General features: G+C 50.0%; 1 protein-coding gene and 1 long non-coding RNA gene across 2 annotated transcripts in view; one reads left to right on the top strand and one right to left on the bottom strand.

Moving 5' to 3' along the window:
• LOC130298078 (gastrula zinc finger protein XlCGF57.1-like) overlaps positions 1–27608 on the top strand; it is a 138037-nt gene that overhangs the window by 74202 nt on the left and 36227 nt on the right. The window lies entirely within an intron of this gene.
• Positions 10001–26009, bottom strand: LOC130298076 (uncharacterized). Its single transcript, XR_008849737.1, has 3 exons — positions 24801–26009; positions 14686–14871; positions 10001–11214 (listed from the first exon to the last, which is right to left on the bottom strand). It is a non-coding gene; the product is annotated as an uncharacterized LOC130298076 (long non-coding RNA).

The following is a 27608-nucleotide window of genomic DNA, read 5'->3' as shown; positions in this document are numbered from 1 at the left end:
CCCCATCTCTTCTGAGTATGGAGGTACCCCATAAGTTGACCTGAAGTGCACTATGGGCGAACTACAATGCTCAGAAGAGAAGGAGTCATATTTGGCTTTTTGAGAGCAAATTTTGCTCGGGGAGCATGTCACATTTAGGAAGCCCCTAAGGTGCCAGAACAGCAAAAAAAAAAAAACACATGGCATACCATTTTGGAAACTAGACCCCTTGAGGAACGTAACAAGGGGTACAGTGAGCATTTGCCCCCCACTGGTGTCTGACAGATCTTTGGAACAGTGGGCTGTACAAGTTTTCATTTTCACGGACCACTGTTCCAAAGATCCGTCAGACACCTGTGGGGGGTAAATTCTCACAGCACCCCTCATTACATTCCGTGAGGGGTGTCGTTTCCGAAATGGGGTCACATGTGTTTTTTTTTTTTTTTTTGCGTTTGTCAAAACCGCTGTAACAATCAGTCACCCCTGTGCAAATCACCTCAAATGTACATGGTGCGCTCTCCCTTCTGGGCCTTGTTGTGCGCCCCCAGAGCCCTTTGCGCTCACATATGGGGTATCTCTGTAGTCGGGAGAAATTGCGTTACAGATTTTGGGGGGCTTTTTTCCCTTTTACCTCTTGTGAAAATGTAAAGTATAGGGCAACATCAGCATGTTAGTGTAAAAAATAAAAAATGTTTACACTAACATTCTGGTGTAGACCCCAACATTTCCTTTTCATGAAGAGTTAAATAAGAAAAAGCCCCCGAAACCTTGTAACGCAATTTCTCCCGAGTACAGCGATACCCCATATGTGACCCTAAACTGTTGCCCTGAAATACGACAGGGCTCCAAAGTGAGAGCGCCATGTGCATTTGAGGCCTAAATTAGGGATTTGCATAGGGGTGGACATAGGGGTATTTTACGCCAGTGATTCCCAAACAGGGTGCCTCCAGCTGTTGCAAAACTCCCAGCATGCGTGGACAGTCAACGGCTGTCCGGCAATACTGGGAGTTGTTGTAGGGGTATGTGTATATGTAGTGTTTTTAACTTTTTATTTTATTTTGTGTTAGTGTAGTGTAGTGTTTTTAGGGTACAGTCACATGGGCGGGGGATTACAGCGAGTTTCCCAGCGCAAAATTTGCTGCATCTCAAGATGCGAGAAACCCACTGTAAAAGCCTCGCCCATGTGAATGTACCCTGTACATTCACGAGGGGGGGGGGGTTGCACCAGCTGTTGCAAAACCACAACTCCCAGCATGCATGGTCTGTTAGTGCATGCTGGGAGTCATAGTTTTGCAACAGCTGGAGGCACACAGGTTAGGAAACACTGAGTTAGAAACAGACAATGTTTCCCAACCAGTGTGTCTCCAGTTGTTGCAAAACTACAACTCCCAGCATGCCCAGACAGCTGAAGGGCATGCTGGGAGTTGTAGTTCGGCAACATCTGAAGGGCCAGATGTTGCTGAACTAAAACTCCCAGCATGCCTGGACAGTCAGTGCATACTGGGATTTGTAGTTTTGCAACAGCTGGAAGAGCACAGATTGGAGACCATTATACAATGGTCTCCAAACTGGGGCCCTCCAGATGTTGCAAAACTACAACTCCCAGCATGCATGGTCAGTTAGTGCATGTTGGGAGTTATAGTTTTGCAACAGCTGGAGGCACACAGGTTAGGAAACACTGAGTTAGAAACAATGTTTCCCAACCAGTGTGTCTCCAGTTGTTGCAGTACTACAACTCCCAGCATGCCCAGACAGCTGAAGGGCATGCTGGGAGTTGTAGTTCGGCAACATCTGAAGGGCCAGATGTTGCTGAACTAAAACTCCCAGCATGCCTGGACAGTCAGTGCATACTGGGATTTGTAGTTTTGCAACAGCTGGAAGAGTACAGATTGGAGACCATTATACAATGGTCTCCAAACTGGGGCCCTCCAGATGTTGCAAAACTACAACTCCCAGCATGCATGGTCAGTTAGTGCATGTTGGGAGTTATAGTTTTGCAACAGCTGGAGGCACACATGTTAGGAAACACTGAGTTAGAAACAATGTTTCCCAACCAGTGTGTCTCCAGTTGTTGCAAAACTACAACTCCCAGCATGCCCAGACAGCTGAAGGGCATGCTGGGAGTTGTAGTTCGGCAACATCTGAAGGGCCAGATGTTGCTGAACTAAAACTCCCAGCATGCCTGGACAGTCAGTGCATGCTGGGAGTTGTAGTTTTGCAACAGCTGGAAGAGCACAGATTGGAGACCATTATACAATGGTCTCCAAACTGGGGCCCTCCAGATGTTGCAAAACTACAACTCCCAGCATGCCCAGACAGCCAAAGGCTGTCTAGGCATGCTGGGAGTTGTAGTTTTCAGACTCCTAGAAGCAGCAGTGAAGATCTTCACTGCTGCCTCTGAGGACTACATACTTACCCGTCGCTGCTCGTCCACGTGGCCGGTCCTGCTGCTGCTCCTCGGTCCCGCCGCTGCTCCAGGTAAGGCCGCCGGTCCCCACGTGTTCCCCCCAAATGCCGCAGGTCCCCGCGAGCCCCTGCAGCCTTCGTCCCCCGTTCTGCCCGACTTCCAGGGGCGGGCAGTGCGGGGGATCTGAACTTTCACCCCAGATCACTGTGATTGGTCCACAGGGACCAATCACAGTGATCGCTGACCAGGACCATCATTGGATGGTCCTGGGGGTGAAGCAGAAGTTGTCCCCTGCTGGAAACAGCGAGACTTCTGCCAGTTAACCCGTGCGATGCTGCGCATCGCCGGGTTAACTGAATGTCATTTATAAACGCCGGGATGCGCGAACGCACTGCACAACCCGGCGTTTATATATGACATTCTGCGGGAAGGGGTTAAAATGATACCCTACTTATATAGGTTTGATTTTGTCGTACTTCTGGAAAAAGTCATAACTACCGTATTTATCGGTGTATAACACGCACCCCCATTTTAACAGGGAAATTTAAGTAAAAAAAATAAAATGTAAAATAAATGACTTGGACTAAATGCCACATCATCCCCCCAACTTCGTTTTCTTCTGCACCTCAGTTTGGTCCCGTCCCCTCCAGTGCCACATCATTCCTTCCCTTTTATCTGTTCCTGTGCCACATTTACCCCTCTCATCACCACCCCCCATTTCTCATCATCTCCCCATGTCTCATCATTCCCCCCTCATCATCCCCCACCCTGTCTCATCATTTCCCCCTGTCTCATCCCCCCCTCATCATTTCCCCCTGTCTTATCCCCCTCATCATTTCCCTCCTCTTCCCCCCATCATCCCCCCCTCATCATTTCCCCCTGTCTTATCCCCCTCATCATTTCCCCCTGTCTCATCCCCCCTCATCATTTCCCCCTGTCTTATCCCCCTCATCATTTCCCCCTGTCTCATCCCCCCCTCATCATTTCCCCCTGTCTCATCCCCCCTCATCATTTCCCCCTGTCTCATCCCCCCTCATCATTTCCCCCTGTCTTATCCCCCTCATCATTTCCCCCTGTCTCATCCCCCCCTCATCATTTCCCCCTGTCTTATCCCCCTCATCATTTCCCTCCTCTTCCCCCCATCACCCCCCTCTCATCATTTCCCCCTGTCTTATCCCTCTCATCATTTCCCCCTGTCTCATCCCCCCATCACCCCCCTCTCATCATTTCCCCCTGTCTCATCCCCCCTGTCTCATCCCCCCATCATTTCCCCCTGTCTCATCCCCCCATCATCTCCCCATGTGTCATCATTCCCCCCTCATCATCCCCCACCCTGTCTCATCCCCCCCTCATCATTTCCCCCTGTCTTATCCCCCTCATCATTTCCCCCTGTCTCATCCCCCCATCACCCCCCTCTCATCATTTCCCCCTGTCTCATCCCCCCATCATTTCCCCCTGTCTCATCCCCCCATCATCTCCCCATGTGTCATCATTCCCCCCTCATCATCCCCCACCCTGTCTCATCCCCCCCTCATCATTTCCCCCTGTCTTATCCCCCTCATCATTTCCCCCTGTCTCATCCCCCCATCACCCCCCTCTCATCATTTCCCCCTGTCTCATCCCCCCTGTCTCATCCCCCCATCATTTCCCCCTGTCTCATCCCCCCCATCATTTCCCCCTGTCTCATCCCCCCATCACACCCCCTCATCATTTCCCCCTGTCTCATCCCCCATCACCCCCCCCTCATCATTTCCCCCTGTCTCATCCCCCCATCATTTCCCCCTGTCTCATCCCCCCATCATTTCTCCCTGCCTCATCCCCCCATCACCCCCCCTCATCATTTCCCCCTGTCTCATCCCCCATCATCCCCCCTCATCATTTCCCCCTGTCTCATCCCCCCATCATTTCCCCCTGTCTCATCCCCCCATCACCCCCCCTCATCATTTCCCCCTGTCTCATCCCCCCATCACCCCCCCTCATCATTTCCCCCTGTCTCATCCCCCATCACCCCCCCTCATCATTTCCCCCTGTCTCATCCCCCCATCATCCCCCCTCATCATTTCCCCCTGTCTCATCCCCCCTCATCATTTCCCCCTGTCTCATCCCCCCATCATTCATCCCCCCATCATTTCCCCCTGTCTCATCCCCCCCCCCCCCATCATTTCCCCCTGTCTCATCCCCCCATCATTCTTCCCTCTCATCATTTCCCCCTGTCTCATCCCCCCTCATCATTTCCCCGTCTCATTATCCCCCATCATGTTCCTCCTATGGCATTCAGTGGTCTTCAACCTGCGGACCTCCAGATGTTGTCACCTATAAGGCAATATAGTAAAGAATATGTTGCCGAGGCCACCCACTGGGAAAATTCAACACCAACAACAAAAGCGTCAGCAACAAAGATGTATGAAACATTACAAAAGTTTATTTATTGAGAATAAAAAAATGCATCATAGCAATTAAAAAGCACAGTGTACACAGCTGGAAGAAAAGGCCGAAACATACAGGCTCAAGGTGAGGGGTATATGAATGCAAAGAACACTGACAAACGTTGCATAAACAAGGGACTCACATGAAAAGATGCAGACCATGCAATAAAGTTCAATATTTGAGTACAAATGCAACAGCGGTCAGAAAGAATTACAGAAGTATATTGCCACAACCGAGCCATGTAGTTACCTGCACCTACCCCAACGCACGTTTCACGCCAATGCGCTTCGTCAGGGGGCGTCAACTGCTGTCCGGGAATGCTGGGAGTTGTAGTTTTGCAACATCTGGAGGTCCGCAGGTTGAAGACCACTCTTTCCCTTTCCTTACTTGTCTGCACTTCGGCTGTCTTGCAGAGTCAGTGAAGCAGATGAGTTACATCCTCTCCCGGCTCCTCTGCACGGCATCACGGATGTCACTTTTCGGCGGTGACTACAGGAAATAAAGTGATGCCGCACAGAGAAGCCGGCAGAGGACGTAACTCATCTGCTTCACTGACCCCGCAAGACCCTCCGCCTGACCTGACCTGCCGAAGCGCAGACAGGTAAGGAAAATAAACGAAACTATAAAAAGCAGGGAAAGGGGGAATGATGAGGGAGGGGGGAGGGAGGGAAAATGAAAAGTAAAACTCACTTGTTTTCTCCTGCACTATCCACAGGAACTGGTGGATAGTGCGGGAGACGCTAATTAAAAGGTAGCGCAGATCCGGACAAGGTAGGGCTCATTTTAATCAGCATCTCCCGCACTATCCACCACACCAGTACCTGTGGATAGTGCGGGAGAAAACAAGTGACAGTGCGGGGAGGAGACACCGCTGGTCACTGATTTAAAGTGGCCACGGTCGTGCTGTTAATACATAACAAGCAGACGCTGCTGCGGCCGCTTTAAATCAGGGACCAGAAGACTTATCGGTGTATAACACGCAGGAAGTGTTGCCTTAAATTTAAGTTTTAAAAGTGCATGTTATACGCCGATAAATATGGTACATGCAGGAAAATTAATGCGTTTAAAATTGTCATCTTCTGATCCCTATAACTTGCATATGGGGCAGTATGAGGGCTCAATTTTTGCGCTGTGATCTGAAGTTTTTAGCGGTACCATTTTTGCATTGATAGGACTTATTGACCAAAAATTCACTATTTTGGATTTTTTTTGCACGTACACCATTGACCATGCGGTTTAATTAACGATATATTTTTATAATTCAGATATTTCCGCACGCGGCGATACCATATATGTATATTTTTATTTACACTGTGTTTTTTTTTTTATGGGAAAAGGGGGGTGATTCAAACTTTTAATAGGGAAGGGGATAAATGATCTTTATTCACTTTTTTTTCCCACTTTTTTTTTGCAGTGTTATAGCTCCCATAGGGACCTATAACACTGCACACACTGATCTATTACATTGATCACTGGTTTCTCATAGGAAACCAGTGATCGATGATTCTGTCGCTTGACTGCTCATGCCTTGACTGGATGGGATTTTAGATACATCCCTTCCTCTCTAACCCACTCTTAACCACGTAACAACCCCTTCTCCCAATAGAAAAGACACTGACACCTGCTGTGGGAAAATTGGGCCGTGTGGCCCATTTATTTAACAAACCAATAAATAACATTTGAATATTTACATATAAACATAATGTTACGCCTAGCGCTCCGGGTCCCCGCTCCTCCCCGGAGCGCTCACGGCGTCTTTCTCCCTGCAGCTCCCCGGTCAGTCCCGCTGACCGGGAGCGCTGCTCTGTCATGGCCGTTGGGGATGCGATTCGCACAGCGGGACGCGCCCGCTCGCGAATCGCATCCCAGGTCACTTACCCGTTCCCGTCCCCTGCTGTCATGTGCTGGCGCGCGCGGCTCCGCTCTCTAGGGCGCGCGCGCGCCAGCTCCCTGAGACTTAAAGGGCCAGTGCACCAATGATTGGTGCCTGGCCCAATTAGCTTAATTGGCTTCCACCTGGTCCCTGACTATATCTATCCTCCTCCCATGCACTTCCTTGCCGGATCTTGTTGCCCTTGTGCCTAGTGAAAGCGTTTTGTGTGTTTAAAGCCTGTGTACCAGAACTTCTGCTATCTCCCCTGACTACGAACCTTGCCGCCTGCCCCCGACCTTCTGCTACGTCCGACTTTGCTTCTGCCTACTCCCTTGTACCTCGCCTATCTTCAGCAACCAGAGAGGTGAGCCGTTGCTAGTGGATACGACCTGGTCACTACCGCCGCAGCAAGACCATCCCGCTTTGCGGCGGGCTCTGGTGAAAACCAGTAGTGTCTTAGAACCGGTCCACTAGCACGGTCCTCGCTATCCCTCTCTGGCACAGAGGATCCACCTCCTGCCAGCCGGCATCGTGACAGTAGATCCGGCCATGGATCCCGCTGAAGTTCCTCTGCCAGTTGTCGCTGACCTCCCTACGCTGGTCGCCCAGCAAGCTCGTCAGATCGCCCAACAAGATCACCAGCTGTCGTACTTGACCACCATGACACAGCAACTCCAGTCACAACTACAGCAAGTACAGTCACAGCTACAGCAGCAACAACCATCTCCTCCGCCAGCTCCTGCACCCCTTCCGCAGCGAGTGGCCACTCCTAGCCTCCGCCTGTCCTTGCCGGACAAATTTAATGGGGACTCTAAGTTTTGCCGTGGCTTTCTTTCGCAATGTTCCCTGCACATGGAGATGATGTCGGACCAGTTTCCTACTGAAAGGTCTAAGGTGGCTTTCGTAGTCAGCCTTCTGTCTGGAAAAGCTCTGTCATGGGCCACACCGCTCTGGGACCGTGCTAGTCACTGCCTCTGTACACTCCTTCTTCTCGGAAATTCGAAGTGTCTTTGAGGAACCTGCCCGAGCCTCTTCTGCTGAGACTGCCCTGCTGAACCTGGTCCAGGGTAATTCCTCCGTTGGCGAGTACGCCATACAATTCCGTACTCTTGCCTCTGAACTATCCTGGAATAATGAGGCTCTCTGCGCGACCTTTAAAAAAGGCCTATCCAGCAACATTAAAGATGTTCTGGCCGCACGAGAGACTCCTGCTAACCTGCATGAACTCATTCATCTAGCCACTCGCATTGACATGCGTTTTTCTGAGAGGCATCAAGAGCTCCGCCAGGAAAAAGACTTAGATCTCTGGACACCTCTCCCACAGTCTCCACTGCAATCTGCGCCTAGGCCTCCCGCCGAGGAGGCCATGCAAGTGGATCGGTCTCGCCTGACCCTGGAAGAGAGGAATCGCCGTAAGGAAGAGAATCTTTGTCTGTACTGTGCCAGTACTGAACATTTTTTGGTGGATTGCCCAATCCGTCCTCCACGTCTGGGAAACGCACGCTCGCACCCAGCTCTCGTGGGTGTGGCGTCTCTTGATGCTAAGTCGGCTTCTCCACGTCTCACGGTGCCTGTTCGGATTTCTACTTCAGCCAGCTCTTCCCTCTCAGCCGTGGCCTGCCTGGACTCTGGAGCTTCTGGGAATTTTATTCGGGAGTCCTTAGTGAATAAATTCCGCATTCCGGTGACCCGTCTTGTCAAGCCACTCCACGTTTCCGCGGTCAACGGAGCCAGGTTGGATTGCACCGTGCGTTTCCGCACGGAGCCCCTCCTAATGTGCATCGGACCTCATCACGAGGAAATTGTATTTTTGGTCCTTCCTAATTGCACTTCTGAAGTTCTCCTTGGACTACCCTGGCTTCAACACCATTCCCCAACCCTGGATTGGTCCACTGGGGAGATCAAGAGTTGGGGCCCCTCTTGTTCCAAGGACTGCCTTCAACCGGTTCCCAGTACTCCCTGCCGTGACCCTGTGGTTCCTCCTGTATCCGGTCCCCCTAAGGTCATTAAGGACTCTGCCTGCCACAGGAAATGCCTCTCCCCCCCTCCCAGTCCCATCAGGCAAGCCCCTGTGTCCCCGCATGGCCCTCGTCCTGGTGTCACACTGCCCCGTGCCAGGTCTCGCCCTCTGCCCTCTCTCCCCATTCCTACTCCTGCTGTTCTGCCTGCCGTTGAGGAATCCCTCCATCCCTTCCCGGTGTCCTCATCCCAGGGGAGGCAGTTACCGGATAAAGAGAAGGGGAGACCTAAGGGGGGGGGTACTGTTACGCCTAGCGCTCCGGGTCCCCGCTCCTCCCCGGAGCGCTCACGGCGTCTTTCTCCCTGCAGCTCCCCGGTCAGTCCCGCTGACCGGGAGCGCTGCTCTGTCATGGCCGTTGGGGATGCGATTCGCACAGCGGGACGCGCCCGCTCGCGAATCGCATCCCAGGTCACTTACCCGTTCCCGTCCCCTGCTGTCATGTGCTGGCGCGCGCGGCTCCGCTCTCTAGGGCGCGCGCGCGCCAGCTCCCTGAGACTTAAAGGGCCAGTGCACCAATGATTGGTGCCTGGCCCAATTAGCTTAATTGGCTTCCACCTGGTCCCTGACTATATCTATCCTCCTCCCATGCACTTCCTTGCCGGATCTTGTTGCCCTTGTGCCTAGTGAAAGCGTTTTGTGTGTTTAAAGCCTGTGTACCAGAACTTCTGCTATCTCCCCTGACTACGAACCTTGCCGCCTGCCCCCGACCTTCTGCTACGTCCGACTTTGCTTCTGCCTACTCCCTTGTACCTCGCCTATCTTCAGCAGCCAGAGAGGTGAGCCGTTGCTAGTGGATACGACCTGGTCACTACCGCCGCAGCAAGACCATCCCGCTTTGCGGCGGGCTCTGGTGAAAACCAGTAGTGTCTTAGAACCGGTCCACTAGCACGGTCCTCGCTATCCCTCTCTGGCACAGAGGATCCACCTCCTGCCAGCCGGCATCGTGACACATAACCAAACTCGAGGGCACTCCCCTCCCCCAACCGGATTTGTGCAACACGCTTCTTACCCCTGGCCGCGAGCCCCTGGCCCGGGGGCACCCCGGTAACCTTCTGCACAATCCCTCGAACTCCTGAGGCCCAGAACCACCACCAGGAGGCCCAATTGAACCATCTCAAACATTTATCTTTCAAACTACTAACTCCCCGGGACCCTTTCACATGCCTCCCCCTTATCAGAATCCCACCCACCAAGCGTTTAAAAGAGGGTGGGCGGGCGGGACCTTCTTCTCGCTTCTACACAGCGACTGGTGAGTACCCTCCCCCCCTGGGGCACCCCCCTATATACACTCCTCCCCGTCCCCTCCAGATGACCTCCCTTTCACCCCACACTCGAGCCACCTGCTACTGTCCCTTAAAGGAGCAGGAGCCATTTAACCCTTTAACCCCCATTCCCTTGAAATATACCTCTAACCACATTAACCCTTACTAACATCTGGGAGGGCCACTAAAACCCCCGTCAAGGCGCCACTACGCCAGGGGTTCCCCCGCTCCGTTTGCTCCCATGACTGGATGGGATTTTAGATACATCCCTTCCTCTCTAACCCACTCTTAACCACGTAACAACCTCTTCTCCCAATAGAAAAGACACTGACACCTGCTGTGGGAAAATTGGGCCGTGTGGCCCATTTATTTAACAAACCAATAAATAACATTTGAATATTTACATATAAACATAACCAAACTCGAGGGCACTCCCCTCCCCCAACCGGATTTGTGCAACACGCTTCTTACCCCTGGCCGCGAGCCCCTGGCCCGGGGGCACCCCGGTAACCTTCTGCACAATCCCTCGAACTCCTGAGGCCCAGAACCACCACCAGGAGGCCCAATTGAACCATCTCAAACATTTATCTTTCAAACTACTAACTCCCACGGGACCCTTTCACATGCCACAGATGAAAGACAGTGACACCTCACTGACCTTCATCCCGCCACACACGCAACGCCAGCTCAATACCCCCTTGCAAGGCCAACGCCCACAAATCCATCCCAATGTCATTTAAATGAATACCATCGGGAACCAAGAATTCCCAAGGCTCCCCCTCCAGATCAGTGTGCCTCACCACTATCCCCCCATTCCTACGAACAAAACGACCCACCTCTTTGTTGAGCTTGACCCGAGCCTTATTCAAGCGATCCACCGACCTGGCGTGCCGCCACACCCGCCGAGCCACCATGTCAGACCAAACCAACAACAAACCTGGAAAGGTAGATTTTAGCCTCAGAACGTCAAGCTTAATGTCTCTAATTAACTCCCGTGACGATCGAAGGCCTAAATCATTGCCCCCAGCATGCACTACCAAGATGTCCGGGTGGCGGTCCAAAGAAGCGTTGAACTGTACCTCAGGGAGCACCCCGCACCACAGCATGCCACCAATTCCAATCCACCGCAACACTGCCAGGTCCCTCGAAAAACCCAGCTGCCTCCCGTCCCGTCTCACCGCAGCCCGGATCGCACCCCTCCAAACATAGGAGTGACCAAAAATCCACACCAAGCACGGATCACGACCTGAAAAACACAAACAAGAAAACATAGCAAGCAAAATAACCCACGTAATATACTCATAACAGATGAGGACGAACATACAGACGAAAACGAGCAGACTCCCATCGCCCTATCCGCCGAATCACTTCCTCACCCATCCCCCACCGGGCCGCCTCAGTGGCGGCCCCTATCCTAAATGAATGAGAACTGTAATCCCCGGGCTCTAGCCCCCGTGCCTTCAAACATCTACGGAAAACAGACACAAATTGAAAGCGCGAGAGAGATGACCCATCCCTATGCACTAAAAAAGATCCCATACCATCCGGCCTCACTGACAGAAACGCCCGCACGCATCGCACCGGGCACACCAAGGACCCTGGCAACTCACCTAGAACCACCCAACAACCCCGACCTCTCAGATCAGTTTTGGACCTGCGTAAAAAACAACTCACCCCCTCCGCCTGCAACATCACATCCCCATACAACAAACCCCCAACCACCGATCTACTCTGAGCCACCAGTTCCGAAATTCGAAAGGCCCCAAAAAAGGCCAACACAAACGCCACCCGAAACAACAGCTCCTCGTAAGCATCCGTGCATTCACACTCCACTCGTTCCGCCAGGAAACCCAACAAATCAAAAGAAACCGGGCGAAGCCTATCCGGCTGCGTACCCCCCCTACGGTATCCCATAAGGGCGCGACGCACTAAAAAATGCTTAGTGGCATCCCCCAGGCCCCGCACCAAAAACCAAAACGCCAGAGCTGACATGCGGCGTGACACACCCGAAACAGACACCCCCGGCTCAAACTGCATCCCCACAAAATACAGCACCACAGTCACCCAGTCCTCAGTACCAGCACACACACCCACCCTCTCCAGTAACGCCTCCCATTCACCCCAAACCTTCGAATACGCAGACCAAGTGCGAGCACTCAGTGACCTCTGGATCAACTGCGCTGCCGCTCCCAAACCACGCTCCACAGCCAATCGGGGCAAGGGATCCCGCACCGCTCCGCGTCCGGTGCCAGCACGCGAAACCTGTCCCACTGTGAACGAGAAAGAGAATCAGCGACAGAGTTAACAACACCTGGAACATGTACAGCAACAAACTGCGCATTCAACAACAATCCCCGCAGAACCAAATGACGAAGCAAGCGCAAAACCGGAGGAGAACTAGAAGTCTGATGATTAATTGCATGGACCACCTCCATATTGTCACAACGAAAACGGACCCTCCTATCCCTCAGCCGATCCCCCCAAATTTCCGTTGCCACCACAATAGGAAACAGCTCCAACACAACTAGATTAGCCACCAAACCCGCCGCACGCCAAGAATCCGGCCACTCCACCCTACTCCACTCCCCCTGAAAAATGCCCCATAACCTACCGAACCTGATGCATCGGTAAACAATTCCAACTCAGCATCATCAACCACCTCCGCCATCCACATGGACCTGCCGTTGTAAACCGACAAAAAGGAATCCCACACTTCCAAGTCTGCACGCACCTCCCCAGACAACCTAACATAGTGATGCGGAATCGTCACCCCCGCCGTGGCCAAGGACAAACGTCTACAAAAAACCCTACCCATAGGTAAAATCCTACAGGCAAAATTCAATTTCCCCAACAACGACTGGACCTCCTTCAAAGGTGCCCTCTTACAACGCCGACACTGCTGCACACACTGCCTCAAATCCGCCAACTTATCCTCCGGCAAGCGACACTCCTTACGATCCGAATCAATCACTATACCCAAAAACTTCACCACCGTGGACGGTCCCTCCGTCTTATCAGGAGCTAACGGGACCCCAAAACGCTGCGCTACTGCCTCCATAGTATGCAACAACACCGAACAAATCCGAGAGCCCCTGGGCCCCAAAAAAAGAAAGTCATCAAGGAAATGCAGCACAGAGGACCAGCCGGCCTCCTGCCGCACCACCCATTCCAAAAAACAACTAAAAGTCTCAAAATATGAAATCGAACAGCCCATCGGTAAACAACAATCAACATAATACTGACCCTCCCAACGAATTCCTAATAAACGAAAACTACCCGGATGTACCGGCAACAAACGGAACGCCGATTCCACATCCGTCTTGGCCAATAATGCCCCTTGTCCAAACTTCCGAACCCACCGCACCGCTGCATCAAAAGAGGTATATGTCACCGCACACACACCCTCCGCAATCCCATCATTAACCGAAGCCCCAGACGGGTAAGACAAATTATGTATTAATCTGAACTTGCCCGGCTCCTTTTTAGGAACCAGGCCTAGCGGTGAAACCACCAAATCCGCCAATGGCGGGTCCGGAAAAGGACCCGCCATCCTGCCAAATGCCACCTCACTTTGCAGCTTAGCCGTGACCACCTGAGGATGACCATAAGCCGAAACCAAATTGCGCCCCCCAACCCCCTGCGCAGCTGCCGAACTGGGAATCACAAAACCCAAACTAAAACCCTCCTCCAACAAAACCGCCGCCGCCATATTTGGATACTGTCTTAAAAACGGCCGCATCACGTCCACCTTCACTGGAGTCGCCCCGGGACGCTGAAGCCTCAGCTCCCTTTCCTTTCCCACGCTTAAAACATCGGGAGAAACTGTGAGCCCCCCCACACCCCGAACATTCATGCTTAAATTTACAATCTGAGAGGAAGCGGCAATGCCCTTCATTATACTGCCAACAGCAGCCCCGACGCGAACCGGCCGACTGTCCGGCCGCTGAGAAACCGCCGGCCGCCCCCTGAAAGGGCTGAGACCCCCCACGAGGAGCGGCCATAAGGCGCATCCATAAACTTATGTCCTTATGATCCCACCTCAAGGAAGCCCAAACCGCCTTGCGCTGACGAAAATGCTCATCATAACGCAGCCACGCCACTCCCCCATACACCCAGTATGCCTCACCAATAGAATCGAAATAACAAAAAAGCGCCGAACAATGTTCTGGTGCCTTCTCCCCAATAACACTCGCCAGGATAGAAAAGGCCTGCATCCAATTAGTAAACGTGCAAGGTATAAGCCGATACCGCCGTTTCTCCTCCTCCTCCTTCTTACTCTCCTCTGGCTTCTTCCTATCTAAATTACATTTTTCCAACGGAAGCAAGGAGAAGATCTCGACATATTCGTCCTTCCAGATCTTCTCCTTCACTTCCGGTTTCAAGTGAGCCCCCAGGGGCCCCTCAAAACAGACATACACTTCCCCTTTCGCGGAGTCCGCCATACGGACATCCTCCACCGCTGCCTTAGCGACCGCCGCAGCTCCTGCAGCACCTCCACCCACGGCCGATGCCACCACCGGCCCGCCCCCAGCCGGCGCCTCAACCTGCACTCCCGCCGCCGGAGCAACCCACACAGGAACCGGGGACGCCCCCACAGCCGCACCCCCAGGACGCCCAGACAAAACACTCAGTAACTGTGAAAGCAAAACCCGCAACCCCCCATCCCCCGTCACATTCAAAGGAACAGGCCCCAGCCCCAAATCCCCAGAGGACTCACCAGGCTGACCCGAAGCCGATGCCCCAGCAGCCGCTGGCCTGGGCGTCCGCTCCCTGGAACCGCCGGCCGCACTCCTGTCATCCAGCGCTGTTGAAGGTCCCGCCAAATCCGCTCCAGGCTCCCGACGACGATTAACCGCCTCACCGGCCGCCCTCCTTTCCGGATCCGCCAGCTCCTCTTCAGCATCTACAGCACAATCAGAAAGGGAAGAATCAGAAGGAGCATATTCCCCAGCTGCAATTCCAGACCTGCCATGCCGACTCCTACCACCAGGTGGCGCCCTCTCACTGTAGCACTCTGGATCCTGCCGACCTCCAACCAGCCTATCTTCCCTCACAGGCAGAGAGACGCTGTTAGAAGAAGATCTCCGAGCTCTGGCCTCCCCTGCATTCCCGGAGCTCTGCTGCTGTGCTGTCCGCTGCCGGGCTGCACTCAGAGAAGGTGAGCCAGCCATGTCCCTGCTGCCTCCGGGCCTCCTCTCCTCTGCAGACCTGGCCCCAGAACGCTGCTTAGAGCCCGACCCTGCACTGGACAGGGCCGGCCCTGCCTCCTCTCCTCCACTCTGCCGGGCCTCAGTACTAGAAGGCCCCGCCAGCTCCTCACGTCGGGACCCACGCCGGGCAGATGAAGAAGCCGCAGCAGTCATCACAGGGGGACCGGCAGCTCCGGCCGTCCCCCGCTCACTCCTGGTGCCCTTCCTCGATGATCTCCGGCCTGACACCCCCTCCTCAGGGACGGCCGCACCACCACCCGGGCCGCACAGTGGGGAAGGAGCGGAGGGACCAGCAGCCGCCCCCCCTCCTGCATCCTCTGCCCTACGCCCTGACACTGTCCCCCGGGAAGCCGCACTGGAAGTGCCCCTACTCACTGTACCTGCCATCTCCCGGGAAGACCGCACAGGGCTCAGGCACCGCCGCCTGCTACGGGGAGTGGGCTCAGGACTCAGACGCTCCGGAGCCCTGGATCTACGGGACCCGCACCGCAAGCCAGGAAGGGGGTCAGCCTGCACCCCACTCCCGATCCCCAGGACCCCCCGCACCTGTTCCCGCACCCAAGCATCCCCATGAGACGCTGCAGCAGCCCAGAGGTGGGTGAAAAGCTCATCCAAGGACGACATGGCACCTTCTTCTCGCTTCTACACGGCGACTGGTGAGTACCCTCCCCCCCTGGGGCACCCCTCTATATACACTCCTCCCCCTCCCCTCCAGATGACCTCCCTTTCACCCCACACTCGAGCCACCTGCTACTGTCCCTTAAAGGAGCAGGAGCCATTTAACCCTTTAACCCGCATTACCTTGAAATATACCTCTAACCACATTAACCCTTACTAACATCTGGGAGGGCCACTAAAACCCCCGTCAAGGCGCCACTACACCAGGGGTTCCCCCGCTCCGTTTGCTCCCAGGATCTCGGGCACTGAGCAATCATTCGGCGATCAGACAGCGAGGAGGCAGGTAGGGAGCCTCCTGCTGTCCTGTAAGCTGTTCGGGATGCCGCGATTTCGCCGCGGCTATCCTGAACAGCCCACTGAGCTAACCGGCATACTTTCACTTTAGACGCGGCGTTCAACTTTGAACGCCGCGTCTAAAGGGTTAATAGCGTGCGGCACCGCGATCAATGCCGTGCGCTATTAGCCACGGCCCGACCCGCTATTATAGATCGGGAGCGGACACATGACGTTCCAGTACTTCATGTGTCCTTATGGAGTTAACTTACTAAGGGGTGACTAGGGTATTACTAGGGAAGCGGACCCTGACAGTCCTAGGGACTGTGACTTTGGGGCCCCCCCAAACAAGGCACAGTATGAAATACGTGCCAGGACACCACAAACCCCCTTACTTAAAACAAGTCGACCCCGACGCCTGTCCCCTAAGGCAGAGGGACTAGGACAAGGACAGAATTATTAAACAGTCTATACATCCTGACAACATTTTCTTTTAATTTGCCTAGTATTCTTACTAAACAATTATGAAGCTATCTAACATTTAGTCTCTAGCTCCTTAGACATCTTTATAGCTCTTTCTATACATTTATGAGGCTAACTAGAAGTTGATAAAGCTCACTAGACATTGGATGAAGCTGTCTAACATTTAGTCTCAAGCTCTTATACAGAGCTCTCTATACATTTAGTCTCAAGCTGTCTAGACATTTTTGAAATCTCACCACAGTTTCTTTTGTTTTGCCACGATGAGTCACCTGTTAGTACACAAAAGTTATATTGGCTTGCCTGAGGCTATCTACCAATAAGTTTAGCCGCCAGGGTCTATTGGCTACACGCTTCTTACCTCTAGAACACAACAGTATACCCTTACCTAGGTTACCTTTAGAAATATGTGTTTAATTTTAGCACTCAAGAGCATCTACTGGCCAGGTAGAGCATTTCATACACGTAATAAAGAAAAGAGAGATTAGTGTACCTAACAGTGGCAGGAATAGAATTTTAATAGGCTACAATTCCTAAAGTGTTTCTTGAGTGTGAGACATATTTTTATTTTACTTTGTGTATTGAAGAAGACTGAGATAAGTACATTTAAGTGAGCTATTTGAGGTACTATGTGCGCAAGTACTGCTTAAAAGTTAGTCTACCTTAAGGGTAGTTCACCCTGAGTAGTCCTTTGAGACTCTCGCAACATCACCCCCGGGCTGGCAGGAGTCTCTTCACATAGAGATTCTGCGGAAACTTCAGTCCCCGAGGGACCAGCTTGAAGGCTGGACACAGGAGCAACATCTTCGGTTGGACTGGGAGATTCTCTGAAGTCAGGTAGAGAAGGTGTAGCAGGACTTGGAGTAGCCACAGGAGCAGGACTGGTGCTGGGGGAAGCAACCAATGGTGGCTGACTGGATGGAGCAGCTATTGGTAGCTGGCTGGGTGGAGCAACCAGTGGAGGCTGGCTAGGTGGAGCAACAAGGGGCGGCTGGCTTGCAGCTGAACATGGCATACCCCAAAACATGACAGGTTGGTGAGAAGAGAATAAAGGAACGTCCATACTGGGATGAATTCCTTCTCCTGGTACATATTCCCTGGCTGGCCTGGCTGGAGGAGGAGTAGGGAGAAGTGCAGGAGGAGGGGGTCCCGGTAAGTCTTCCTTCAAGCACACTTTTATTCGGTTTTGGTGGACCACCTGTGGCTCAAACCCTTTTTTCTGTATCTCATACACATCTGTGTCGGGATAAGGAATTGCAGTAATAGAATAGGGTTCTTTTTCCCATAGAGAATACAGCTCATGAGTTCTTGGGAATTTCCTGAGCCAAACTTTGTCTCCCAGCTGCAGGGGTTGAGCCGAGGCATGCCGGGGGGAGGGGAGTTATTGAAAGGGGCCTGTAGCCCAAAAGTTCTGTACTTCGGCAATTTACCATGTCTTCCCATCATGAGAAAGAATGGGGTATACCCTGTAGAACAATGAGTGTTGTTGTAGATTTCCAATAACTCAGGCAGTAGTCGGGGCCACTCTTCGTGTTTCGAGACAGAAGCTGCTCGGAGCATATGGATAAACACCTGGTTGATCCTTTCACAGAGCCCATTTCCTTGAGGATGGTAAGCTATCGTTCCGAGCTTCTTACAATCATGCAGCTGGCAGAGTTCCTGGAACAACTGAGCTTCGAAGGCCGTCCCTCGATCAGTGAGGACTGCTTCGGGACACCCCAAGGGCTGGATCCAGTGGCTGTAGAAGAGTTATGCTGCCGTCTTGGCGGTCAGATCCTTGACGGGAACAACAACCACCCACTTAGAGTAATGTTCCACCATGGTCAAGGCATAGCAATAGCCAGATCCAGTGGGGGTCAGCTTCACATGGTCAAGGGCAACCATTTGATTAGGCCTCTCAGTATGGATGGGGTGCAAGGGTGCTCTTGCATCTTTTTTGGGGTTCCTGATGACATTGCACGTGGTGCATTCAGCACACCATATTTCGATGTCTCCTCGCATTCCTATCCAATAAAATCTTCGGCGAATAGTGGCCTTTGTCTAATGGATTCCAAAATGCCCCGATATGCATTCAGGACCATAGCTGCATCTCTTCTGGGGATTACAATTTGATGCACCCGTTCTCCAGACACCGGGTCCAATGAGTTTCTGTATTGCAGCCCCTTATGGAGGAATAGGCGATTTCGCTGTCGCCACAACTGTCTCAGTTCAAAGTCCCCTTGCTGCTTGTGGAGTCGAGTGGGCACCTTCTTGTGGAGGCAGTAATTCAAGAGGTCCCCTATGACCCAGCTTTCATCCTGCAGAGTCTTCCACGTGTATTGGTCTTCAGGGACTTCCAGAGGTCCGGGTTCGTCACCCTCTTGGGCCGTTAGAGCATTCTGGCTCATGAACCGTTGGTAGAAGGGTGGCATTTCCACATCTTCCCATTCGTCCCCTGCAGGGGGTTCTTCACCTGGGGCCATCCGGGAGAGAGCATCCGCATTGACATTGGATTTTCCACTGCAGTACTTAATACTGAAGTTATAATTGGCCAACCGGGAGACCCAGCACTGTTCAATAGCCCCCAACTTAGCAGCGTTCAAGTGGGCCAAGGGATTGTTGTCCGTATAGACCGTGAAGGGGGTGGCCACCAGATAATCCTTGAATTTTTTTGTGATGGCCCAGACCAGGGCCAAGAGCTCCAACTTGAAAGAGCTATAGTTGTCATCGTTCCTTTCCGCGCCTCGAAGATGACGGCTGGCGTAGGCTATTACCCTCTCTTTACCATCTTGGAGGTGAGATAAGACGGCTGCCAGTCCTTCGAAACTGGCCTTAGTATATAAGCGGAACGGCTTACCGTAGTCAGGATAGGCCAAGATAGGAGGTTCTGTAAGAAGGTACTTTAAAGCTCGGAAGGCAGTTTCTTGGTCTTCAGCCCATTGTGTCGGGAGCCTCCCATTATAATTTTCCTTGGCAGTACCCCTCAGTAAGGCAGTCAAGGGGCCAGCAATTTGTGCAAAGTGAGGGATGAAAAGTCGGTAGTAGCCGGCAAATCCCAGGAAACTTATGACGTCTCGTACTGTCTTGGGTGTAGGCCAGTTCCTCACAGCACTTCTTTTCTGGGGGTCAGGTTGGACACCATCGGCACTTACGACATGTCCTAGATAGTGCACTTGTGGCTTTAACAGGTGACACTTGGATGGCTTGACCTTCAGTCCTTGCCGTATAAGGACCTGGAAAACTTCTCTTTTTTTTTAAATCTGATATTTTTATTAAGATCTAAAACATACAGGACCCTGACCCATTCCAAAAATCTGCCACCCAACCCAAACCTCTCCATCGCCTGCCTGAGGTAGCTACAATCTACCCTGTCGAAGGCATTCATGGCATCTATCAACAGGATGGATCAGAGCCCCTACTCCGGCATATGAATATTAGCAGACAGCTTAATCAAATTATCATGACTATTTCGGCTCGGTACAAAGCCGGTTTGGTCAGTAGCAATAATTTTGTTACAAATCTTTGCCAATCTCATTGCCAAAACCTTGGCAATAATTTTGGCATCTGAATTTAATAGAGAGATGGGTCTATATGAATCAGCTGAAAGAAGGTTCTTTCCCATTTTTAACAGCAGAATTATGTTTTCTTCACGCATAGTCAATGGGAAAGACCTACTAATACAGGATTTTATTACAAGCAAGAGGCGAGTATTATAGTGCCAAATCTTTCTTTTAGTGAAAAAACAGCAGCAAAAGAGTTAACGGAAAAAAGAAGAGAAAAAACACAGATGAACGCAGGTGATAGCAGGTAGGTAATCAGCAAGGTATCCACCAATCAGCACACGGCATAGGTTATAAGAGGTATAGGTGTTCCTTAACCCCTTAAAGGGGTTATCCAGGGAAAAACTTTTTCTTTAAATATCAACTGGCTCCAGAAAGTTAAACAGATTTATAAATTACTTCTATTAAAAAATCTTAATCCTTTCAGTACTTATGAGCTTCTGAAGTTTAGGTTGTTATTTTCTGTCTAAGTAATCTCTGATGACACGTGTCTCGGTAACCGCCCAGTTTAGAAGAGGTTTGCTATGGGAATTTGCTTCTAAACTGGGCGGTTCCCGCGAGATTCTCTCTCTGTCCCTCTCTCCACTATTCAGCATTACGCGCCCGTTCCCTCACAGGCTCCTCAGACTGCGGCCGCGCTAGACGTGTCATTGGAGTCTTCAGATTCTCAGTATTTTCTCCAACTAGTTGTTTCTCTTTATTCATTTAGCCCTCTGGTTTTCCAATAGTCTCTTGCTGGACAAATATTAACCCCTTAAGGACCCAGCCATTTTACACCTTAGGACCCAGCCATTTTTTGCACATCTGACCACTGTCATTTTAAACATTAATAACTCTGGAATGCTTTTAGTTATCATTCTGATTCCGAGACTTTTTTCGTGACATATTCTACTTAAACATAGTGGTAAATTTTTTTGGTAACTTGCATCCTTTCTTGGTGAAAAATCCCAAAATTTGATGAAAAATTTGAAAATTTTTCATTTTTCTAACTTTGAAGCTCTCTGCTTGTAAGGAAAATGGATATTCCAAATAATTTTTTTTATTCACATATAAAATATGTTCACTTTATGTTTACATCATAAAATTTACATGTTTTTACTTTTGGAAGACACCAGAAGGCTTCAAAGTTCAGACGCAATTTTCCAATTTTTCACAAAATTTCTAAATCGCAATTTTTCAGGGACCAGTTCAGGTTTGAAGTGGATTTGAAGGGTCTTCATCTTAGAAATACCCCACAAATGATCCCATTATAAAAATTGCACCCCTCAACGTATTCATAATGACATTCAGTCAGCATGTTAACCCTTTAGGTGTTTCACAGGAATAGCAGCAAAGTGAAGGAGAAAATTCACAATCTTCATTTTTTACACTCGCATGTTCTTGTAGACCCAATTTTTTTTATTTTTACAAGGGGTAAAAGGAGAAAATGTATACTTATATTTGTAGCCCAATTTCTCTCGAGTAAGCACATACCTCATATGTTTATGTAAAGTGTTCGGCGGGCGCAGTAGAGGGCTCAGAAGCGAAGGAGCGAAAAGGGGATTTTGGAGAGTACGTTTTTCTGAAATGGTTTTTGGGGGATATGTTGCATTTAGGAAGCCCCTATGGTGCCAGAACAGGAAAAAAAAACACATGGCATACAATTTTGGAAACTAGACCCCTTGAGGAACGTAACAAGGAATAAAGTGAGCCTTAATACCCCACAGGTGTTTCACGACTTTTGCATGTAAAAAAAGAAAAAGAAAATTTCACTAAAGTGTGTGTTTCCCCCCCAAATTTCACATTTTTGCAAGAGTTAATAGCAGAAAATACCCCCCAAAATTTGTAACCCCATCTCTTCTGTGTATGGAGGTACCCCATAAGTTGACCTGAAGTGCACTACGGGCGAACTACAATGCTCAGAAGAGAAGGAGTCATATTTGGCTTTTTGAGAGCAAATTTTGCTCGGGGGCATGTCGCATTTAGGAAGCCCCTATGGTGCCAGGACAGCAAGAAATACCCACATGGCATACCATTTTGGAAACTAGACCCCTTCAGGAACGTAACAAGGAATAAAGTGAGCCTTAATACCCCACAGGGGTTTCACGACTTTTGCATACGTTAAAAAAAAAAATGTTTATTTTCACTAAAATGTGTGTTTCCCCCCCAAATTTCACATTTTTGCAAGGGTTAATAGCAGAAAATACCCCCCAAAATTTGTAACTCCATCTCTTCCGAGTATGGAGGTACCCCATAAGTTGACCTTAAGCGCACTACAGGCGAACTACAATGCTCAAGAGAAAGAGTCATATTTGGCTTTTTGAGAGCAAATTTTGGGGGGGCATGTCACATTTAGGAAGCCCTTATGTTGCCAGGACAGCAAAATAACCCCCACATGGCATACCATTTTTGAAAGTAGACCCCTTGAGGAACATTACAAGGGGTACAGTGAGCATTTACCCCCCACTGGTGTCTGTCAAATCTTTGGAAAAGTGGGCTGTACAAAATTTTTTATGTGCACAGCCCACTGTTCCAAAGATCTGTCAGACACCAGTGGGGTGTCAATTCTCACTGCACCCCTAGTTTCCGAAATGGGGTCACATGTGTTTATTTTTTTTTGCGTTTGTCAAAACCTCTGTAACAATCAGCCACCCCTGTGCAAATCACCTCAAATGTACATGGTGCACTCTCCCTTCTGGGCCTTGTTGTGCGCCCCCAGAGCACTTTGTGCCCACACATGGGGTATCTCCATAGTCGGGAGAAATTGCATTGCAAATTTTGGGGGGCTTTTTTCCCTTTTACCTCTTGTCAAAATGAAAAGTATAGGGCAACACCAGCATGTTATTGTAAATTTTTTTATTTTTTTACACTAACATGCTGTAGCATGATGTAGACCCCAACTTCACCTTTTCATAAGGGGTGAAAGTAGAAAAAGCCCCCCAAAATTTGTTAGGCCCTAAACTGTTGCCTTGAAATACGACAGGGCTCCAAAGTGAGAGCGCCATGTGCATTTGAGGCCTGAATTAGGGATTTGCATAGGGGTGGACATAGGGGTATTCTACGCCAGTGATTCCCAAACAGGGTGCCTCCAGCTGTTGAAAAACTCCCAGCATGCTTGGACAGTCAACGGCTGTCCGGCAATACTGGGAGTTGTTGTTTTGCAACAGCTGGAGGCTCCATTTTGAAAACAGTGGCGTACCAGACGTTTTTCATTTTTATTGGGGAGGGGGGCTGTGTAGGTGTATGTGTATATGTAGTGTTTTTTACTTTTTATTTTATTTTGTGGTAGTGTAGTGTAGTGTTTTTAGAGTGCAGTCACATGGGCGGGGGATTACAGCGAGTTTCCCGCTGCGAGTTTGAGCACCGCACAAAATTTGCTGCATCGCAAACTTGCAGCCTGATACTCACTGTAAGCCCCTGCCCATGTGAATGTACCCTGTACATTCACAGGGGGGGGGGGGGGGAATCTCCAGCTGTTGCAAAGCTACAACTCCCAGTATGCACAGTCTATCAGTGCATGCTGGTAGTTATAGTTTTGCAACAGCTGGAGGCACACGGGTTGGGAAACGCTGAGTTAGGAAACAGACAATGTTTCCCAACCCGTGTGCCTCCAGTTGTTGCCAAACCTCAACTCCAAACATTCTCAGGCATGCTGGAAGTAGTAGTTCGGCGACATCTTTAGAGCCAGATGTTGCCGAACTACATCTCCCAGCATACTTGGAGTTGTAGTTTTGCAACATCTGGAGGACTACAGTTTGCAGACTACTAATACAGTGGTTCCCAATCTGTGCCCTTCCAGATGTTGCAAAACTACAACTCCAAGTATGCCAAAACTATCCTGGCATGCTGGGAGTTGTAATTCTGCAACATATGAAGGGCCAGATGTTACAGAACTACAACTCCCAGCATGACTGGACAGTAAGGGCATGCTGAGCATGTGTAGTTTTGCAACATCTGGAAGGGCACAGTGGTCCCAAAACTGCGGACCTACAGATGTTGCAAAACTCCAAGGGCTGTCTGGGCATGCTGGGAGTTGTAGTACACAGGGCTTTATGGTGACGTGCATTGCTGTAAAGGGCCCGACCGCGGCTGAAGATCCACTCACCTGTCGCCGCCTCCGCCGTCTTCATCGCCGATATCCGGGTCTTCAGGGACGAGGTAAGTAACGGGGCCGGGCTCCAGCACTCCCCCGTCGCGTCCTCCGGTCTTCCTCCTGTCCTCTCCGGACATCCAGGGGCGGGGCAGGGCGGGAGGAAGTAACCGCCCCCCACCCACCCCGTGCGATTGGTCGGTTAGCTAACCGAAGAATCGCAGGGGATAGGAGGAGGTGGCACCTCGCTCCTATACTTTAGCATGGTCCTGGCCTTCTGTGACAGCCGGGATCATGCAAAATTACCGGGCGGTCGGGTCCCAGAGACCCAATCAGCCCGTTATCGCCGCAGATCACAGGGGCGATTTCCCTAGCGATTTGCGGCGATCACCGACATGGGGGGCCTACATAGCCCCCCTCGGCGTTTGCCCTGGATCCCTGCTGAAGGATTTCAGCAGGGATCCGCTTGCGATCTCCACCGGGTGAGCGGCGGAGACCAGGAAAAGACCATGACGTATGCATACGTCATGGGTCCTTAAGGGGTTAAGAATACTACTTGGCATTAATATTAATAATATATTACCTTTCTGTCATTGACATTGTGTCCCAGTCACTGCCACACATTAGACTTGTGCACTACAAAATTTTTTGTTTTGTTTCGTTTCGTTTTTTCGTTTTGGAAAAAACTTTTCGCTTCGGCAATATTTTCGGTTTTGATTCTTCGGATACATTCAGTATTCGGGTGTTCGGGGCTGATTTTTTTTCGGATACATTCGGTATTCGGGTGTTTGGGGTTGATTTTTTTCGGATACATTCGGTATTCGGGTACATTCGGTAAATCTTTTTATTCTTTTTTTGGACTTTAGCGATCCTAAAAAATTATGGAGATGCCTTTTTTATTAAAATTTCGTAGGGTACCATAAAAAAATCATAACAAAAAAGATACAGTAGTGATGGAAAAAATTGTATCTAACGAAATGTATCTTTTTTTATTATGAAATGTTTATAAATTTTTAAACAGGGATCAATTTATGTGAGCGGGTAAAGCACTAAAAATGTAGCCGACAATAATGAAAATGTAGTGTGTGCGTGTTTTTCACTTTTAAAAAAAATATTTTTTAGGTAGTACTACTACTCCCAGCATGGAACACACTCTTCCATGTTGGGAGTAGTAGTTACCTGTACTAATTGACAGATCGCTGGGGTCCCTTGCGATCTTCTTGTATAGATGGGGCGGCAGCTCTTCTATGGTCCCCTGCACTCACGTATATATACACATATTCATATTTCCCGCAGAGCTGTGATATGTCTCGCTACGATATGTCTATTAATGCAGGTACTACAGCTCCCAGCATGGAGCAGAGTGTGCTCCATGTTGGGACTATTAGTACCTGCAGTAAGGGACAGATCCCAGCGGATGTCACTCCTCCTGACACCTTCTGCAATGTCCTGATGTGAATGTCGGGATCAGCTGTTCTCATGGCTACAGAGCCGGGAGAACAGCTGACGCTGAGCCGTAGGTATACATGGTATATCTACTGCTCAGCAAGAACTTACAGTGAGCCTGCAATGTGTATACAGTATACACATTGCTGGCTCACTTAACCCCTTGCTGAGCTGTGCGCTATGCGCAAGCCCAGCAAGGGAAGAGTGAACTTACACTGCTGGACAGTGTAGGTTAACCCTTTGGGCGGTATACATTATATACAGCTATCTATAGATAGCTGTATATAGTGTATACAGAAGACGAAGCCCGCTTACTTCTCTCGAGTACCGGGCAGGTCCGTGTAGCTCCGCCCCTAGTGATGATGTCATTAGGGGCGGGGCTACAGAAGGGAACAAGGCTAGTTAATCTGAAGCTCTGTTCACATTATCCGTTTTGTATAATGTGAACAGACCCTTCTGGCAGTGTCTACCCAGACAGTGAGACTCCAGCTGTTGCTAAACTACAACTCCCAGCATGCCCAGACAGCCAAAAGCTGTCTGGGCATGCTAGGAGTTGTAGTTTTGCACCAATTGGTGGCTCCCTGTTTGGGTAGACATTGTATCATGGGTGCTCTCCCCAGCGGACAGCGGCAAAAATGTCATAACCATTTTTTTGTGGTTTTTTTCTTCTCGTTTCAGATCCGTGTATGCAGAGGATTACTGCGGATTCAATGGATTACGGTGGATTATTATTTTTTTCTTTTAATAAAATGGTTAACGAGGGCTGTGGGGGAGTTTTTTTTAAAATAAAATAATTTTTCCAATGTGTTGTGTTTTTTTTAATGAATTTTCAGGGTTAGTAGTGGAAGCTTGTCTTATTGACTGAATCCATTACTAAGCCAGGGCTTAGCGCTAGCCCCATAAACAGCTAGCGCTAACCCCCAATTATTACCCCGGTACCCACCGCCACAGGGGTACCGGGAAGAGCCGGTACCAACAGGCCCGGAGCGTCAAAAATGGTGCTCCTGGGCCTAGGCGGTAACAGGCTGGCGTTATTTAGGCTTGGGAGGGCCAGTAACAATGGTCCCCGCCCACCCTGGTAACATCAGGCTGTTGCTGTTTGGATGGTATTGTGCTGAGAATGAAAATACGGGGAACCCTATACGTTTTTTTTTTTTTTTTTAAATAGTTGTAGTTCTGTAACATCTGTCCCTTCAGATTTAGCAATTTTCATGAAATTTTTGAAAATTGCTTCTCTACTTTGAAGCCCTCTAATTTTTAAAAAAAGCAAAAATATGTCCATTTTATGATGCCAACATAAAGTGAACATATAGTACTTGTGAAGAAAAATAAAATTTATTGTGAATATCAAATTTCCTTACAAGTAGAGAGCTTCAAAGTTAGAAAAATGCAAAATTTTCAAAATTTTCATTAAATTTGGGGATTTTTCACCAAAAAAAGGATGTAAGTAACGCCGAAAATGTACCACCAAAATAAAATAGAATATGTCACGAAAAAACAATCTCAGAATCAGAATATTCGGTAAAAGTGTTTTCGCGTTATTAATTCGTAAAGTGACGGTGGTCAGAATTGCGAAAAAGGGCCCAGTCCTTAAGGTGAAAAAGGGTTGCGTCCTTAAGGGGTTAAGAAACACCTTATTTTCTGTCCGCCAATACAAAATTCTCTAATAGTGCCCCTCCCGAGACTAGACTCTGGATCCGCCCCTGGTTGTGGTTAAACTTTACTTTCATGGAAAAGTTTCTGAGTTGCCCATAGCAACCAATCAGATTGCTTCCTTCAATTTTCAGAGGCCTTTTCAAAAATGAAAGAAGCAATCTGATTGGTTGCTATGGGCAACAGCACAACTCTTCATCTGCACTGGTTTTGCTGAATCTTCCCCAGAGAGGAAGATTTATCAAAACCCAAAACCTGTCCAGAGGAAAAGTTTCTGAGTTGCCCATAGCAA

This window comes from Hyla sarda, assembly GCF_029499605.1.
Source record: "Hyla sarda isolate aHylSar1 chromosome 1 unlocalized genomic scaffold, aHylSar1.hap1 SUPER_1_unloc_2, whole genome shotgun sequence".
Classification (NCBI taxonomy): Eukaryota; Metazoa; Chordata; class Amphibia; order Anura; family Hylidae; genus Hyla; species Hyla sarda.
Note: the sequence above shows the minus strand (reverse complement) of the source record. Positions and strands in the feature narration are given on the sequence as shown.